General features: G+C 39.9%; 1 non-coding gene across 1 annotated transcript; it reads right to left on the bottom strand.

Annotated features, from left to right (window-relative positions):
- Positions 1-4,223: 4,223 nt before the first annotated feature.
- On the bottom strand, positions 4,224-4,327 carry LOC130958401 (small nucleolar RNA R71). Its single transcript, XR_009077525.1, has one exon. It is a non-coding gene; the product is annotated as a small nucleolar RNA R71 (small nucleolar RNA).
- Positions 4,328-17,026: the final 12,699 nt, after the last annotated feature.

Here is a 17,026-nt window from a genome sequence, read left to right as displayed (position 1 = left end):
CATAAAACCTGCGGCAGAAAAAGCACGACAAGTGAAGAAAGAAAAGAGGAGTAAGAAAAGAGTTCCAAAAGGGTGGAAGAATAAGAAGATACCAACTGAAGGATTTTCAAAGGGAGATAAAGTACGGCTGATTTACCAACAGTTGGGGAGAGATAAACAAGCTGATGATTACTACACTATCAACAGGATACTCTCACTGGAGCATACAGAGATTGAACATCAAGGCACTGGAAGGAAGCTTACAGTGAGAGGATACAAATTGAGGCACCACAATTGATGAGCGGATAATTTATACGCTTTTTGGCATTGTTTTTAGTATGTTTTTGATAGTTTTAGTTGAGTTCTTAGTATATTTTTATTAGTTTTTAGTTAAAATTCACTTTTCTGGACTTTACTATGAGTTTGTGTGTTTTTTTGTGATTTCAGGTATTTTCTGGCTGAAATTGAAGGTTCTGAGCAAAAATCTGATTCAGAGACTGAAAAGGACTGCAGATGCTGTTGGATTCTGACCTCCCTGCACTCGAAGTGGATTTTCTGGAGCTACAGAAGCCCAATTGGCGCGCTCTCAACGGCGTTGGAAAGTAGACATCCTGGGCTTTCCAGCAATATTTGATAGTCCATACTTTGCCCAAGATTTGATGGCCCAAACCGGCGTTCAAAGTCACCTACAGAAATTCCAGCGTTAAACGCCGGAACTGGCACCTAAATGGGAGTTAAACGCCCAAACTGGCACCAAAGCTGGCGTTTAACTCCAAGACAAGTCTCTACACGAAAATGCTTCATTGCTCAGCCCAAGCACACACCAAGTGGGCCCGGAAGTGGATTTTTATGTCATTTACTGATCTTTGTACACCTTAGGCTACTAGTTTTCTATAAGTAGGACCTTTTACTATTGTATTTGACATCGAGAGCTTTTGATCATGTTTTGATGATTGAACCCTCTTTGGGAGGCTGGCCATTCGGCCATGCCTAGACCTTGTTCTTATGTATTTTCAACGGTGGAGTTTCTACACACCATAGATTAAGGTGTGGAGCTCTGCTGTACCTCGAGTATTAATGCAATTACTATTGTTCTTCCATTCAATTCCGCTTGTTCTTTGTCCAAGATATCACCTGTTCTTCAACTTGATGAATGTGATGATCTGTGACACTCATCATCATTCTCACTTATGAACAAAGTGACTGACAACCACTCTTGTTCTACAAGCATATGAGGCTTAGTGCATATCTCTTGGATTCCTGATTGCACGACGCATGGTTGATCGCCTGACAACTGAGTGCTCGTCTGACAAACGAGCCAACCATTCCGTGAGATCAGAGTCTTCGTGGTATAGGCAAGAATTGATGGCAGCATTCAAGAGAATCCGGAAGGTCTAACCTTGTTTGTGGTATTCTGAGTAGGATTCAATGACTGAATGACTGTGACGTGCTTCAAACTCCTAGCAGGCGGGGCGTTAGTGACAGACGCAAAAGAATCAATGGATTCTATTCCGGCCTGACCGAGAACCGACAGCTGAATTCCGCGTGCTGTGACAGAGCATATGCAATCGTTTTCACTGAGAGGATGGGAGGTAGCCACTGACAACGGTGAAACCCTACACGAGCTTGCCATGGAAAGGAGTAGGAAGGATTGGATGAAGACAGTAGGAAAGCAGAAAGACGGAAGGGAAGGCATCTTCATTCGCTTATCTGAAGCTCTCACCAATGATATACATAAGTATCTCTATCTTTATCTTTATGCTTTATTCATCATCTATACCCATTTGAGTCTGCCTGACTAAGATTTACAAGGTGACCATAGCTTGCTTCATACCACCAATCTCCGTGGGATCGACCCTTACTCGCGTAAGGTTTATTACTTAGACGACCCAGTGCACTTGCTGGTTAGTTGTGCGAAGTTGTGTTTATGCCATGGTATTGAGCACCAAGTCTTTGGAGCCATTACCGGGGATTGTTCTGTGTAAAAGTATTGATCACAATTTCGTGCACCAAGTTTTTGGCGCCGTTGCCGGGGATTGTTCTTGTGTATGGACAACTGACGGTTCATCTTGTTGCTTAGATTAGGTATTTTTTTTTCGAAATTCTTGAAGATGAATTCTAGAGTTTCATGATGATTGGTTGAAATCTGGCTGGCTGAGAAGTCATGTCTAATCTTATTGGACCGAGGTTTCAACTGATCATCACAATAGCTTGTTGATCTCTATCAATCTTGCTATTGGAGCAATGATCTGTTGAGGCTTGGCTGGCCTCTGGCCATGTCTAGTGTTTTGGACCGAAGCTTTCTTTGAAAGCTTGGCTGGCTGTGAAGCCATGTCTAATTCCTGGACCGGAGTCTTAGACTAGCATTGCACTGATTCCTGGAATTCTCATTAAGAATTTTGATATTTCCACTTAATTTTTGAAAAACACAAAAAAATTCACAAAATCATAAAAACCAAAAATATTTGATGTTTCTTGCTTGAGTCTAGTGTCTCATCTTAAGTTTGGTGTCAATTGCATGCATTCATTCATGTGTCTTAAGGATCTTCAAGTAATTCTTGATGATTTCTTACTCTGATCTTTGAATTCTTTTAACTTGAGTGTTTATGTGTCTCATATAGTGTCAGTAGTATACAAACTGCTAAGTTTGGTGTCTTGCATGCATTGTTATTTGATTCTTGTTGCATTTTGATTATTAAAAAAAATCCAAAAATATTTTTAATTTGTGTCTTTTCAAGTCAATAATACAAAGAAATGAAGATTCGGAACATACTGCAGAGGAATTATACAGAAAAAGCTGGGCGTTCAAAACGCCCAGTGAAGAAGACAGACTGGCGTTTAAACGCCAGCCAGGGTACCTGGTTGGGCGTTTAACGCCCAAAAAGGTAGCATTTTGGGCGTTAAACGCCAGAATGAATACCATTCTGGGCGTTTAACGCCAGGATGGTGCTAGGGGGAAGATTTTGTTTTTCAAATCAAATTTTTTTCAAGTTTTCAAAGTTTTTCAAAATCAAATCTTTTTCAAATCATATCTTTTCAATCAAATGTTTTCAAAATCAATTTCTTTCCTTTTTTCAAAGATACTTACTAACAATTAATGATTTGATTGAACATTTCAAGTACGTTGCCTTTTCTGTTGAGAAAGGTTTAATGTTTGAATCATATCTTTTCTTGTTAGGCAAGTCATTTTTTTTTTTAAAAATCAAATCCTTTTAAAATTGTTTTCAAATCAAATCTTTTTAAAAATTGTTTTCAAATCAAATCTCTTTTTTTAAAATGTTTTTCAAATCATATCTTCTCAATCACATCTTTTTAAAAGCATAACTTTTCAATCATATCTTTTTAATCACATCTTTTTCAAAATAGTTTTCAATCATATCTTTTTAACTTCTAATTTCAAAATCTTTTTCAAAAATCACTTGATTTCTTTTCCACTCTTATTTTCGAAAATCAATTAAGTGTTTTTCAAAATGTTTTCAAAATCTTTTACTTAATTTTCGAAAATTACTTCCCTTCTTCTCACATCCTTCTATTTATGGACTAACACTATCCCTTAATGTAAAATTCGAACTCCATCCTCTTTGACAAGTTCGAATTTTCCACTTCTGTCTTCTACCTTTCTTTTTCTCTGACACCTCAAGGAATCTCTATACTGTGACATAGAGGATTCCACATTGTCTTGTTCTCTTCTCTTTCATATGAGCAGGAGCAGAGACAAAGGCATTCTTGTTGAAGCTGGCCCTGAACCTGAAAGGACCTTGAAGCGAAAGCTAAGAGAAGCTAAGGCACAACTCTCTGTAGAGGACCTGACCAAATTCTTCAAAGAAGAAGAAGACATGGCAGCCGAAAACAACAACAACAATGCCAACAATGCAAGGAAGGTGCTGGGTGACTTTACTGCACCTACTCCCGACTTCTATGGGAGAAGCATCTCTATCCCTGCCATTGGAGCAAACAACTTTGAGCTTAAGCCTCAATTAGTTTCTCTAATGCAACAGAATTGCAAGTTCCATGGACTTCCAATGGAAGATCCTCATCAGTTTTTAGCTGAATTCTTGCAAATCTGTGACACAGTCAAGACTAATGGGGTTGACCCTGAGGTCTATAGACTAATGCTATTCCCTTTTGCTGTAAGAGACAGAGCTAGGATATGGTTGGACTCACAACCTAAAGAAAGCCTGGACTCTTGGGAAAAGCTAGTCAATGCCTTCTTGGCAAAGTTCTTTCCACCACAAAGATGGAGTAAGCTTAGAGTGGAAGTCCAAACCTTCAGACAGAAGGATGGAGAATCCCTCTATGAAGCTTGGGAAAGATACAAACAATTGATCAGAAAATGTCCATCTGACATGCTTTCTGAATGGAGCATCATAGGTATTTTCTATGATGGTCTCTCTGAACTGTCCAAGATGTCTTTGGATAGCTCTGCTGGAGGATCTCTTCATCTGAAGAAGACGCCTACAGAGGCTCAAGAGCTAATTGAAATGGTTGCAAATAACCAATTCATGTACACTTCTGAAAGGAATCCTGTGAACAATGGGACTAGTCAGAAGAAAGGAGTTCTTGAGATTGACACTCTGAACGCCATTTTGGCTCAGAATAAAATATTGACTCAACAAGTCAATTTGATTTCTCAAAGTCTGTCTGGAATGCAAAATGCACCAAGCAGTACTAAGGATGCTTCATCTGAGGAAGAAGCTTATGATCCTGAGAACCCTTCAATGGAAGAGGTGAATTACCTAGGAGAATCCTATGGTAACACCTATAATTCTTCATGGAGAAATCACCCAAATCTCTCATGGAAGAATCAAGAGAGACCTCAACAAGGTTTCAATAATAATGGTGGAAGAAACAGGTTTAACAATGGCAAGCCTTTTCCATCATCTTCTCAGCAACAGACAGAGAATTCTAAGCAGAACCCCTCTGACTTAGCAACCATGGTCTCTGATCTAATCAAAACCACTCAAAGTTTCATGACTGAAACATGGTCTTCCATTAGGAATTTGGAGGCACAAGTGGGACAGCTGAGCAAGAAAGTTACTGAACTCCCTCCAAGTACTCTTCCAAGCAACACAGAAGAAAATCCAAAAGGAGAGTGCAAGGCCATCAATATGGCCGAATTTGGAGAGGAAGGAGAGGAAGTGGACGCCACTGAGGAAGGCCTCAATGGGCGTGCACTGACCTCCACTGAGTTCCCTAATGAGGAACCATGGGAATCTGAGGCTCAAAATGAGACCATAGAGATTCTATTGGACTTACTTCTGCCTTTCATGAGCTCTGATGAGTATTCTTCCTCTGAAGAGGATGAGTATGTCACTGAAGAGCAAGTTGCTAAATACCTTGGAGCAATCATGAAGCTAAATGACAAGTTATTTGGAAATGAGACTTGGGAGAATGAACCCCCTTTGCTCACCAAGGAACTGGATGACTTGTCTAGGCAGAAATTACCTCAAAAGAGACAAGATCCTGGGAAGTTTTCCATACCTTGTACCATAGGCACCATGACCTTCAAGAAGGCTCTGTGTGACTTAGGGTCAAGTGTAAACCTCATGCCTCTCTTTGTAATGGAGAAGCTAGGGATCTTTGAGGTACAAGCTACAAGAATCTCATTAGAGATGGCAGACAACTCAAGAAAACAAGCTCATGGATTTGTAGAGAATGTTTTGGTTAAGGTTGAAGACCATTACATCCCTACTGATTTCATAGTCCTAGAGACTGGGAAGTGCATGGATGAATCTATCATCCTTGGCAGACCTTTCCTAGCCACAGCAAAGGCTGTGATTGATGTTGATAGAGGTGAACTGATCATTCAAGTGAATGAAGAATCCTTTGTGTTTAAGGCTCAAGGATATCCCTCTGTCATCATGGAGAGGAAGCATGAAGAGCTTCTCTCAAATCAGAGACAAACAGAGCCCCCACAGTCAAACTCTAAGTTTGGTGTTGGGAGGCCACAACCAAACTCTAAGTTTGGTGTTGAACCCCCACATTCAAACTCTAAGTTTGGTGTTGGGAGGTTCCAACATTACTCTGAGTATCTGTTAGGCTCCATGAGAGCCCTCTGTCAAGCTACTGACATTAAAGAAGCGCTTGTTGGGAGGCAACCCAATGTTATATTTTATCTATTTTCTTTTGTTATTTTACTTTATTTTGTAGGTTGATGATCATGAGAAGTCACAAAATTAATTGAAAAAGCAAAAACAGAATGAAAAACAGGAAGAAAAACAGCACACCCTGGAGGAAGATGCTGCTGGCGTTCAAACGCCAGTAAGCCTAGCAGTTGGGCGTTTAACGCCCAGTCTGGCACCATTCTGGGCGTTTAACGCCAGAAAGGGGCACCAGACTGGCGTTAAACGCCAGAAAAGGGCAAGAACCTGGCGTTAAACACCAGGAATGGGCACCAGCCCGGCGTTTAACGCCAGAAATGGCTCAAAACGTGAATTTTGATGCCATTTGGTGCAGGATGACTTTTCCTTGACACCACAGGATCTGTGGACCCCACAGGATCCCCACCTACCCCACCACCACTCTCTCTCTTCTTCCCTCATTCACCAATCACCTCAACACCTCTTCCCCAAAAACCCTTCACCTATCAAATCCCATCTTTCTCTTCACCACTCACATCCATCCTTCATAAAACCCCACCAACCTCACCCTTCAAAATTCAAACCACTTTCCCTCCCAAACCCACCCATAATGGCCGAACCTTCACCCCCTCTCTCCTATATAAACCCTTCTTCAACCCTTCATTTTCACACAACCTAAACACCACTTCTCCCCCTCTTTGGCCGAACACACCACCATCTCCCTCTTCCTCATTTCTTCTTCTTCTACTCTCTTCTTTCTTCTTTTGCTCGAGGACGAGCAAACATTTTAAGTTTGGTGTGGTAAAAGCGTTGCTTTTTCGTTTTTCCATAACCATTTATGGCATCCAAGGCCGGAGAAACCTCTAGAAAGAGGAAAGGGAAGGCAAAAGCTTCCACCTCCGAGTCATGGGAGATGGATAGATTCATCTCAAGGGTGCATCAAGACCACTTCTATCAAGTTGTGGCCTTGAAGAAGGTGATCCCCGAAGTCCCCTTTTCACTCAAAAAGGGTGAATATCCGGAGATCCGACATGAGATTCAAAGAAGAGGTTGGGAAGTTCTCACCAACCCCATTCAACAAGTCGGAATCTTGATGGTTCAAGAGTTCTATGCCAATGCATGGATCACCAAGAACCATGATCAAAGTGTGAACCCGGATCCAAAGAATTATCTTACTATGGTTCGGGGGAAATACTTGGATTTTAGTCCGGAAAATGTAAGGTTAGCATTCAACTTGCCTATGATGCAAGGAGATGAGCATCCTTACACTAGAAGGGTCAACTTTGATCAAAGGTTGGACCAAGTCCTCACAGTCATATGTGAAGAGGGCGCACAATGGAAGAGAGATTCAAGAGGCAAGCCGGTTCAATTAAGAAGGCATGACCTCAAACCCGTGGCTAGAGGATGGTTGGAGTTCATCCAACGCTCAATCATTCCAACTAGCAACCGGTCCGAAGTTACTCTAGACCGGGCCATCATGATCCATAGCATCATGAGTGGAGAAGAAGTGGAAGTTCATGAGGTCATAGACCAAGAACTCTACAAGGTGGCGGATAAGTCCTCTACCTTAGCAAGGTTAGCCTTTCCTCACCTCATCTGTCACCTCTGTTATTCAGTTGGAGTTGACATAGAGGGAGACACCCCCATTGATGAGGACAAGCCCATCACTAAGAAAAGGATGGAGCAAACAAGAGACCCCTCTCATCATGAGATCCCTGAGATGCCTCAAGGGATGCACTTTCCTCCACAAGACTATTGGGAGCAACTAAACACCTCCCTAGGAGAATTGAGTTCCAACATGGGACAACTAAGGGTGGAGCATCAAGAACACTCCATTCTCCTCCATGAAATTAGAGAAGATCAAAGAATCATGAGAGAGGAGCAACAAAGGCAAGGAAGAGACATTGAGGAGCTCAAGCACTCCATAGGACCTTCAAGAGGAAGGAAGAGCCGCCATCACTAAGGTGGACCCGTTCCTTGATTTCCTTGTTCTTTATTCTTCTGTTTTTCGAATTTTAGTGCTTATGTTTATCCATGTTTGTGTCTTATGATCATTAGTGTCTTAGTGTCTATGCCTTAAAGCTATGAATGTCCTATGAATCCATCACCTTTCTTAAATAAATTGTTCTTAATTGAAAAAGAAAAGAATTGCATGAATTTTGAATTTTACAACAGTTTAATTATTTTGATGTGGTGGCAACATTTTTGTTCTCTGAATGTATGCTTGAACAGTGCATATATATTTTGAATTTGTGGCTCATGAATGTTGGCTCTTGAAAGAATGATGAAAAAGGAGACATGTTACTGAGGATCTGAAAAATCATAAAAATGATTCTTGAAGCAAGAAAAAGCAGTGAATAAAAAAAATCGAAAAAAAAACGAAAAAAAAATGATGAAAAAGAAAGAAATAAAGTTGTGATCCAAGGCAATAAGAGTGTGCTTAAGAACCTTGGACACCTCTAATTGGGGACTTTAGCAAAGCTGAGTCACAATCTGAAAAGGTTCACCCAATTATGTGTCTGTGGCATGTATGTATCCGGTGGTAATACTGGAAGACAGAGTGCTTTGGGCCACGGCCAAGACTCAATAAGTAGCTGTGTTCAAGAATCATCATACTTAACTAGGAGAATCAATAACACTATCTGGATTCTGAGTTCCTAAAGAAGCCAATCATTCTGAGTTCCAAAGGATAGAGTGAGATGCCAAAACTATTCAGAGGTAAAAAGCTAAAAGCCCCGCTCATCTAATTAATACTGATCTTCATAGATGTTTTTGGAGTTCATTGCATATTCTCTTCTTTTTATCTTATTTGATCTTCAGTTGCTTGGGGACAAGCAACAATTTAAGTTTGGTGTTGTGATGAGCGGATAATTTATACGCTTTTTGGCATTGTTTTTAGTATGTTTTTGATAGTTTTAGTTGAGTTCTTAGTATATTTTTATTAGTTTTTAGTTAAAATTCACTTTTCTGGACTTTACTATGAGTTTGTGTGTTTTTCTGTGATTTCAGGTATTTTCTGGCTGAAATTGAAGGTTCTGAGCAAAAATCTGATTCAGAGACTGAAAAGGACTGCAGATGCTGTTGGATTCTGACCTCCCTGCACTCGAAGTGGATTTTCTGGAGCTACAGAAGCCCAATTGGCGCGCTCTCAACGGCGTTGGAAAGTAGACATCCTGGGCTTTCCAGCAATATATGATAGTCCATACTTTTCCCAAGATTTGATGGCCCAAACCGGCGTTCAAAGTTACCTACAGAAATTCCAGCGTTAAACGCCGGAACTGGCACCTAAATGGGAGTTAAACGCCCAAACTGGCACCAAAGCTGGCGTTTAACTCCAAGACAAGTCTCTACACGAAAATGCTTCATTGCTCAGCCCAAGCACACACCAAGTGGGCCCGGAAGTGGATTTTTATGTCATTTACTCATCTTTGTACACCTTAGGCTACTAGTTTTCTATAAGTAGGACCTTTTACTATTGTATTTGACATCGAGAGCTTTTGATCATGTTTTGATGATTGAACCCTCTTTGGGAGGCTGGCCATTCGGCCATGCCTAGACCTTGTTCTTATGTATTTTCAACGGTGGAGTTTCTACACACCATAGATTAAGGTGTGGAGCTCTGCTGTACCTCGAGTATTAATGCAATTACTATTGTTCTTCCATTCAATTCCGCTTGTTCTTTGTCCAAGATATCACCTGTTCTTCAACTTGATGAATGTGATGATCCGTGACACTCATCATCATTCTCACTTATGAACAAAGTGACTGACAACCACTCTTGTTCTACAAGCATATGAGGCTTAGTGCATATCTCTTGGATTCCTGATTGCACGACGCATGGTTGATCGCCTGACAACCGAGTGCTCGTCTGACAAACGAGCCAACCATTCCGTGAGATCAGAGTCTTCGTGGTATAGGCAAGAATTGATGGCAGCATTCAAGAGAATCCGGAAGGTCTAACCTTGTCTGTGGTATTCTGAGTAGGATTCAATGACTGAATGACTGTGACGTGCTTCAAACTCCTAGCAGGCGGGGCGTTAGTGACAGACGCAAAAGAATCAATGGATTCTATTCCGGCCTGACCGAGAACCGACAGCTGAATTCCGCGTGCTGTGACAGAGCATATGCAATCGTTTTCACTGAGAGGATGGGAGGTAGCCACTGACAACGGTGAAACCCTACACGAGCTTGCCATGGAAATGAGTAGGAAGGATTGGATGAAGACAGTAGGAAAGCAGAAAGACGGAAGGGAAGGCATCTTCATTCGCTTATCTGAAGCTCTCACCAATGATATACATAAGTATCTCTATCTTTATCTTTATGCTTTATTCATCATCTATACCCATTTGAGTCTGCCTGACTAAGATTTACAAGGTGACCATAGCTTGCTTCATACCACCAATCTCCGTGGGATCGACCCTTACTCGCGTAAGGTTTATTACTTGGACGACCCAGTGCACTTGCTGGTTAGTTGTGCGAAGTTGTGTTTATGCCATGGTATTGAGCACCAAGTCTTTGGAGCCATTACCGGGGATTGTTCTGTGTAAAAGTATTGATCACAATTTCGTGCACCAACAATCATCAACCACCTTAATAAGGGACCAATGTCAAGCTAGTGACAATAAAAGAACGCTCCATCGGAGGCAGCCCATGATTTAATGTTCTTGCTGTTATTTTAATTTCAATAACTAATGGTTTTTCTAGCATGAATTTGACCTCTCATGAGTGGATTTAATAATTGCACATATCATTTTAGAGCATATGTTTGACTCTTAAGTTTGGTGTGCCTAAAGGCACTTTAAAATGGTTTTTCAAGCATGATTGATCATAGAATCATTCTAGGATATATACTCCTTCTTTCTATTGAAGTATATAGCTAAACCTTAAGTTTGGTGTCTGTATATGCTATGAATTTCAAGAAAGTCAATTTTTTTCACTCAAAGGCTCAAGTTCATGAATAGATAAACCATACATTGCATCATTTATGAGTTTATGATAGCATGGTAACAAATAAAGTGTTCCTTATAATGAATATACTAATTATGATAGATATTCATTAGATTTCATATAAGTCACTTAGAAGAAAACAAGTTTGGTGTTCACCAAAATTCTGTTTAATCTCTAAAAGGCATGGTTGGTTATTCACACATAAGGAACACATAGCAACATTTTCTTTATATATATGTATATATATATGTATATATATAATACACCACCACCGTATGACATTTTAAAGTTTAAGCACACTATTTGTTGGTTCACATGATAAGAATGATAAAATTTAAAGAAAAGGACAAAAGGGGCATGCACGGTCATCATAAGATGAAGAAGGGAGTCACATGCGCCTAGGAAAGTGTGCTCTCTTGAGAACAAAATCTGCATGGTTTAGCACTTTGGAGGCCGAACCACATGCAACCAATGGAGAAGCAATCCTTGTCTTCAACCATCTCCCCATGCACACCGTCCACTTCATGGATCCTCAATAGTATTTTGCTCAATCCTCACCCTTCATTGCCAAATAACGGAGCCAATGCTTCCCTCCAACAATACCTCCCATTCTATAAACTTGCAGCAACATTCCTTAAGCCACACACCTTGCTTTCTTCGTATAAACCCTCCAACTCTTTGCTTTGTTTCATGCCTTGGCTACAAATAGGTAATAGTACTTCTTGAGCTCACATAACCATTGTTCTCTTTATATATTCATCCCACACACTTTTGCTTTCTTCGTGTAAATCCTCCACAAGACCTACATTGTTCTTCTCTCACCTAAAGACACCACGCAATACCTTACCCTTCATTCTTTCCCTCACAAATGTGCCTTAACTGAAGCCTATCTTCTCTTCTTCTATCTTTCCTTCTTAATATATGGCTTCCTCAAGTTCTAGAAGAAGGAAAGAAAAGGAACCTATAGTAGCCGAACCACCAACCTATGACACTAAGAAATTTAAGTAACAATTCCATGAATCAAGGTATTATAGGCTAATGGAATCAAAGAAAGTCATTCCAGAGACTGGGTTCAGACTGAAAAATAGAGAATATCTTATCATGAGAAAAATAGAGGAAGAGAGGAGATGGGAGCTTTTGTGTGAACCTCTCACAAACATCAGTGCAGTCATGATAAGAGAATTTTATGCAAATGCTTTGAGGACAAGCAAAGACAACCCTCCCTACAAAAGTTACGTTAGCGGGGTTGAGGTAGATTTTAGCCCATCGTCCATTATGAGAGTACTGCAGATAAAGGTGATAACCTATGAAGAACCCAGCTTTGATGACAGAATGCAGGGTGAAAGTGATCTTGATGAGATATTAAGTGGTATATGCTTTGAAGGCAAAGATTGGAAAAAGGACTCAAAAGGAAGTCAAAGCCACTTGAAGCCAAAGGTTGGTATGAGATAGTGAGAAGATCCATCCTCCCTACTGCAAATACATCTGAGGTCACAATCAAGAGAGCAATTCTGACCTATTGCATACTTAAGGGAGGAGAAGTCAATGTACCTTAGCTCATAGTAGATAGCATTCAAGAGATAGCTGAAGACACTGGTAAATCAAGTAGACTTGGTCACCCAAGCACTATTCTGAGGATGTGCAAAAGAGCATGAGTGATCTTTGAGGATGAAAATACTGAGAAGGTAAAGTAAAGCAGAGGAGTCACTAAGCAAAGCATGGAGGGTTTCACTGATGACACTGACAATCAGCAAGAAAGGAGAGCTCAAGGAAGAAGGAGAAGACCACAAGTTGAGGGGGAACAAGCTCCTGGTGCAATAGATCTGAGCCAAATGCAAAGAGCCATTGAAGAAATGTCTCAATAGCACATGAGAGCACAAGAGCAACAACAGGAGCACTACTTGAGGCAACAAGAGCAATACTTAAAAGCCCAAGAGTAATAAGAGCATTGGCAACAACAGATGATGGAGAAGCAAGAAAGCTTCCAACTTAAAATGTTGGAGCAACAAAGAGAGTTTTAAGCTAAAATCTTGGAGGGGAAAAGGGAACAATCCATAAAGTTTCAAGAATCATTTAATAGATTGTCCCTACACCAAGCCAAGTATGGGGAGTACACTCAAAATCTCAATCAATGGAAGAATATATATCATACTATTGGAGAGCATAGGATTGTGGACAGAATGGAGTATGATATGCAAACTCAAGCAAAGTTGGACTATGTAGTCCATGGCATGCCAACGTTGATCCAAGATATCAAGCCATTTGCCCAATGCCCAGAATTTATGGAGCAGTAGATAGCACAAGTCAAAAAGAATATAGCACACATGCAGCATGGATTGGAGACAGCTGGACTCTCGGGTCAAGTAGACCAAATTTAGGATCGTAGGTGCCCTGTTGAAGAAGCCCAAGAAGCAACCAAGAAGAGGAAGAAGAAGAAAGGAGAATCCAGTAGAGGAACAGAGCACAACAACTAGAGATGGTGGATTTTTTTTATAGTTTCAATCAAATAAGGATGATGCATATCTGAAACATGATATGCCCCCAAATATTTTATATTCTGTACTCTCATATCTTGAGTAGTTTTCTTATTAGGAATTACAGTATGCTTGTTATCATTCATTTGCTAAATTCTATCTTGTTTCCCATACATGAATAAGAGAAAATGTTTGAAAAAAGAAAGTGATTGTTCAATGTTGTAGGAATTAAAATGAAATCAACACGTACGTACGGATAGCAAAAAGCTTGCTTCCAAGCTGAAATTCGCCGAAAACGCTCCCTTAGTGAGCGTAGCGCTCCCTTTGGAAATGAGCACCAGCCATGTTTGCTATTGAGCGTGGCGTTCCTTCTCTGAATGTAGCGCTTTACTATTTTCTTCCCCCTTTCTTCATTTCTTCACCTTAAAGCAATCAAACAAGCAATCAAAGTCTCACCAAAATCACAAGGTCCTTGCACCATTCATAAAATCAATTAATTATTGCATAAACATAATGATTTTGTATAAAATAAATGATGTTTAATTGACTCAAAATAATCATGAAATTCCACTCCAACGACTTACTTATTGTGCAAGAAAGTGCATAAAACCTAATAAAAAATTGAAAAATGCTTGTATAACTAGCATAAGATGACTTGTCATCACATATATATTAAGAGGGCTATATGATCATCATGCTAGAAAACCATTGATTATTGGCATTAAAGTAGTAAATGAATATGCTAAACATGGGCTGCCTCCCATAGAGCGCTCTTTTATTGTCACTACCTTGACATTAGTTCTCTGTTAGAGTGGCTAATGGTCATAGTGTCTCAGCTTGTTCCCTCTCACTGTAAGCCCTCTTCCTGTATTTTGATGAACAATTTTTGCATGCTCCAATGACAGTATTTTGCTAACAGTGTAATTGATGTGCGGAAAACGATCCGACACAAAACTCACCGGCAAGTGTACCGGGTCGCATCAAGTAATAATAACTCACATGAGTGAGGTCGATCCCACAGGGATTGAAGGATTGAGCAATTTTAGTTTAGTGGTTGATTTAGTCAAGCGAATTAAGTTTTGGTTGAGTGGTTTATATTTAACAGAAGCTAAATTGCTTGGAATGTAAAGGGAGAGGGGAGAATTGCAGTAAATTAAAGAGCAGGAAAGTAAACTTGCTGAATCTTAAAGAGCAAGAAAGTAAATGGCTGAAACTTAAAGTGCAAGAAATGTAAATTGCAGTAACTTAAAATGTACGGAATATAAATTGCTCGAATGTAAAAGGGATTTGAGGAATGGGATTTCAGAATCTAAGCAAAGGGAAATTGAATTGCAACAATTAATAGAGCAGAAATTGAATTAGAAGCAATTAGAACTCAAACAGTAAGGAAATTAAGTGCAGCAAAGGTTCACAGAAGAACCAAAAGGAAAATGTGATCTTAGGACTCCAGAGACTAGGTAGCAAAGCCTAGATCTCAATTGCCTTCCCAGATCTAAAATCCCAAAGCAATTAACAAGAAATTGAAAAAGAAGCAGTAAAGGGAATGTAAATGAATTCAATTATGCAGAAGAGAAATTAAAGAGCTCTTGAGTGGAGATTGAGACAGAATTTCCTCAATTCTTAACACCCAAGACTCAAACAAGAAAAGTAGAAAATGCCCAAGCAAGAACGAGGAAGAAGAGAGATCAATTCTCTTCCCTAATTCTCTGAAATCTCGGTCAAGTCTCTCAAAGAAAAGTTGCAAAATTCAAAGCTCCAAAGAAAGTGCAAAATTCAAAAGTCAAGTAAAAAGTAATGTAAAAGTTCCTAATTACATCAAACTAACTCCTATTTATACACTTTCTATTCTTGGATCTTGGGATTTGGATGGGCTTTTGATTTGGTGAAGAATTGAATTAAATTGGATTTTTAATTCAATTTTTGGCCCATGAAAAATTGCTTCCAGGAAGCTGCCCTGCCCTCACAAGGGCAGGGCAGAAAATGGTGCGTGTTGGTACTTGCGTGCGTGTTTGGGTGCTGCAGGATGCTGCCCTACCCTTGTGGAGGGCAGGGCAATGTTGTCATGGTGCGTGCCATGCTTCCCTGGGCCGTGTCAAAGTGATGCGCGCAAGCTCCCTTGTGTGTAGCGCTCCCCACTTCCCCTTAGGTGCTTGGTTCGAAACCCATGGGTGGCACTTGGAGTTGATTTTTCTTGGATTTTCTTCAAGAAGAGCACGACATTGCCCTGCCCTCCAAGAGGGCAGAGAAGAAATTTAAACGCTACTTTGCTTTGGAGTGAGGCTCCAGCTTCGAGCCTTGGTGGAAGCACTTTGGTTTATTTTCGCTTATTTTTGGCCCTTAAAGATGCCTTTCGTTCCTGCCTCAATTGTATGCCAAATATGGATTGCTATATATCGTTGGAAAGCTCTGAATGTCAGCTTTCCAATGCAACTGGAAGCACATCAATCGGACGTCTGTAGCTCAAGTTATAGCCCTTTGAAGGAGGCATGGTCATGCTGTGAGCGCCCAGATTTTACCTTAGCGAAAATTCTTGCTTCCAACCTCACTTTGCATCACGATTCTGCCCTGCTCTTGGCAAGAGCAGGGCAGTGTGTTCTGATTGCTTATTCTTCATTAATTTGGTCATGGGCCACGCTTTTAAAAGCGTGGCCTAAGCCTCCAAAGTGTGCTCCAACTTCAAAGTGTGTCCCAAAGCTCTTTTTTCTCCTTTTTTTGTGCTTCTTTGCTTCTTTTTCTTCTTATTTCCTACAAGGTTTATAAAATTAAAATATCAAGGAAATATATCATTTAAGTACAAAAGAATTCAATATTTAAGCACAAATTATCAATTTCTTGTATGAAAAAGCATAGAAAAATAGGTATATGATGACATGTCATCACAACACCAAACTTAAACCTTGCTTGTCCCCAAGCAAGAAAAGAATCATGCAATAGAAATTGACAATCCAAGGTAAGAAGAGTAGCAAGTTAATGTTCATGGCAAGCTAGTTTTCTATGCATGCTACAATTACAAAAGAGATGTAAATGATTGATGCTTCTATCTAGCTTCTTTTATGAAATCTTTTTCTTATAATTCTTCCTTGAAACAAGCTTTTGATTTTTTTTTTTTAGCTTCTCCTTTTGGGTGCTTTGCCCCATGAGTTAATAACAAAGCTACGACTTCTAAATGCTTTGTTTTCAAGTATTACCACTTGATACATAAGCACCACAAGCATTTAATTAGAGGACTTCATTAAGCTCATCATTTTTTTCTTTTCTTGACTCTCTAATCATTGATGCTCAGAACCTTGAGCTTTGAGGGAGTGCTTTTGCACTTGAGCCTAGCCTTGACTTCTAAGTGTTTTGTTTTCAAGCATTTGGCTTGATACATAAACACCACAAGCACTTAACAAATAAATTGCCATTGGTACTCAGAGCCTTCAGCTTTCTCATTCTTTCCCTTTTTCTTTTCTTGCTTTAATTGTATTTGATTCTTCAAGGTTTTCATGATTTCAAAAGATTTCACAAAATGTACTAGATGAAAAACTTCAATTAAATAAAATCCAA

Source organism: Arachis stenosperma, chromosome 10, assembly GCF_014773155.1.
Source record: "Arachis stenosperma cultivar V10309 chromosome 10, arast.V10309.gnm1.PFL2, whole genome shotgun sequence".
NCBI classification, from domain to species: domain Eukaryota; kingdom Viridiplantae; phylum Streptophyta; class Magnoliopsida; order Fabales; family Fabaceae; genus Arachis; species Arachis stenosperma.
Note: the sequence above shows the minus strand (reverse complement) of the source record. Positions and strands in the feature narration are given on the sequence as shown.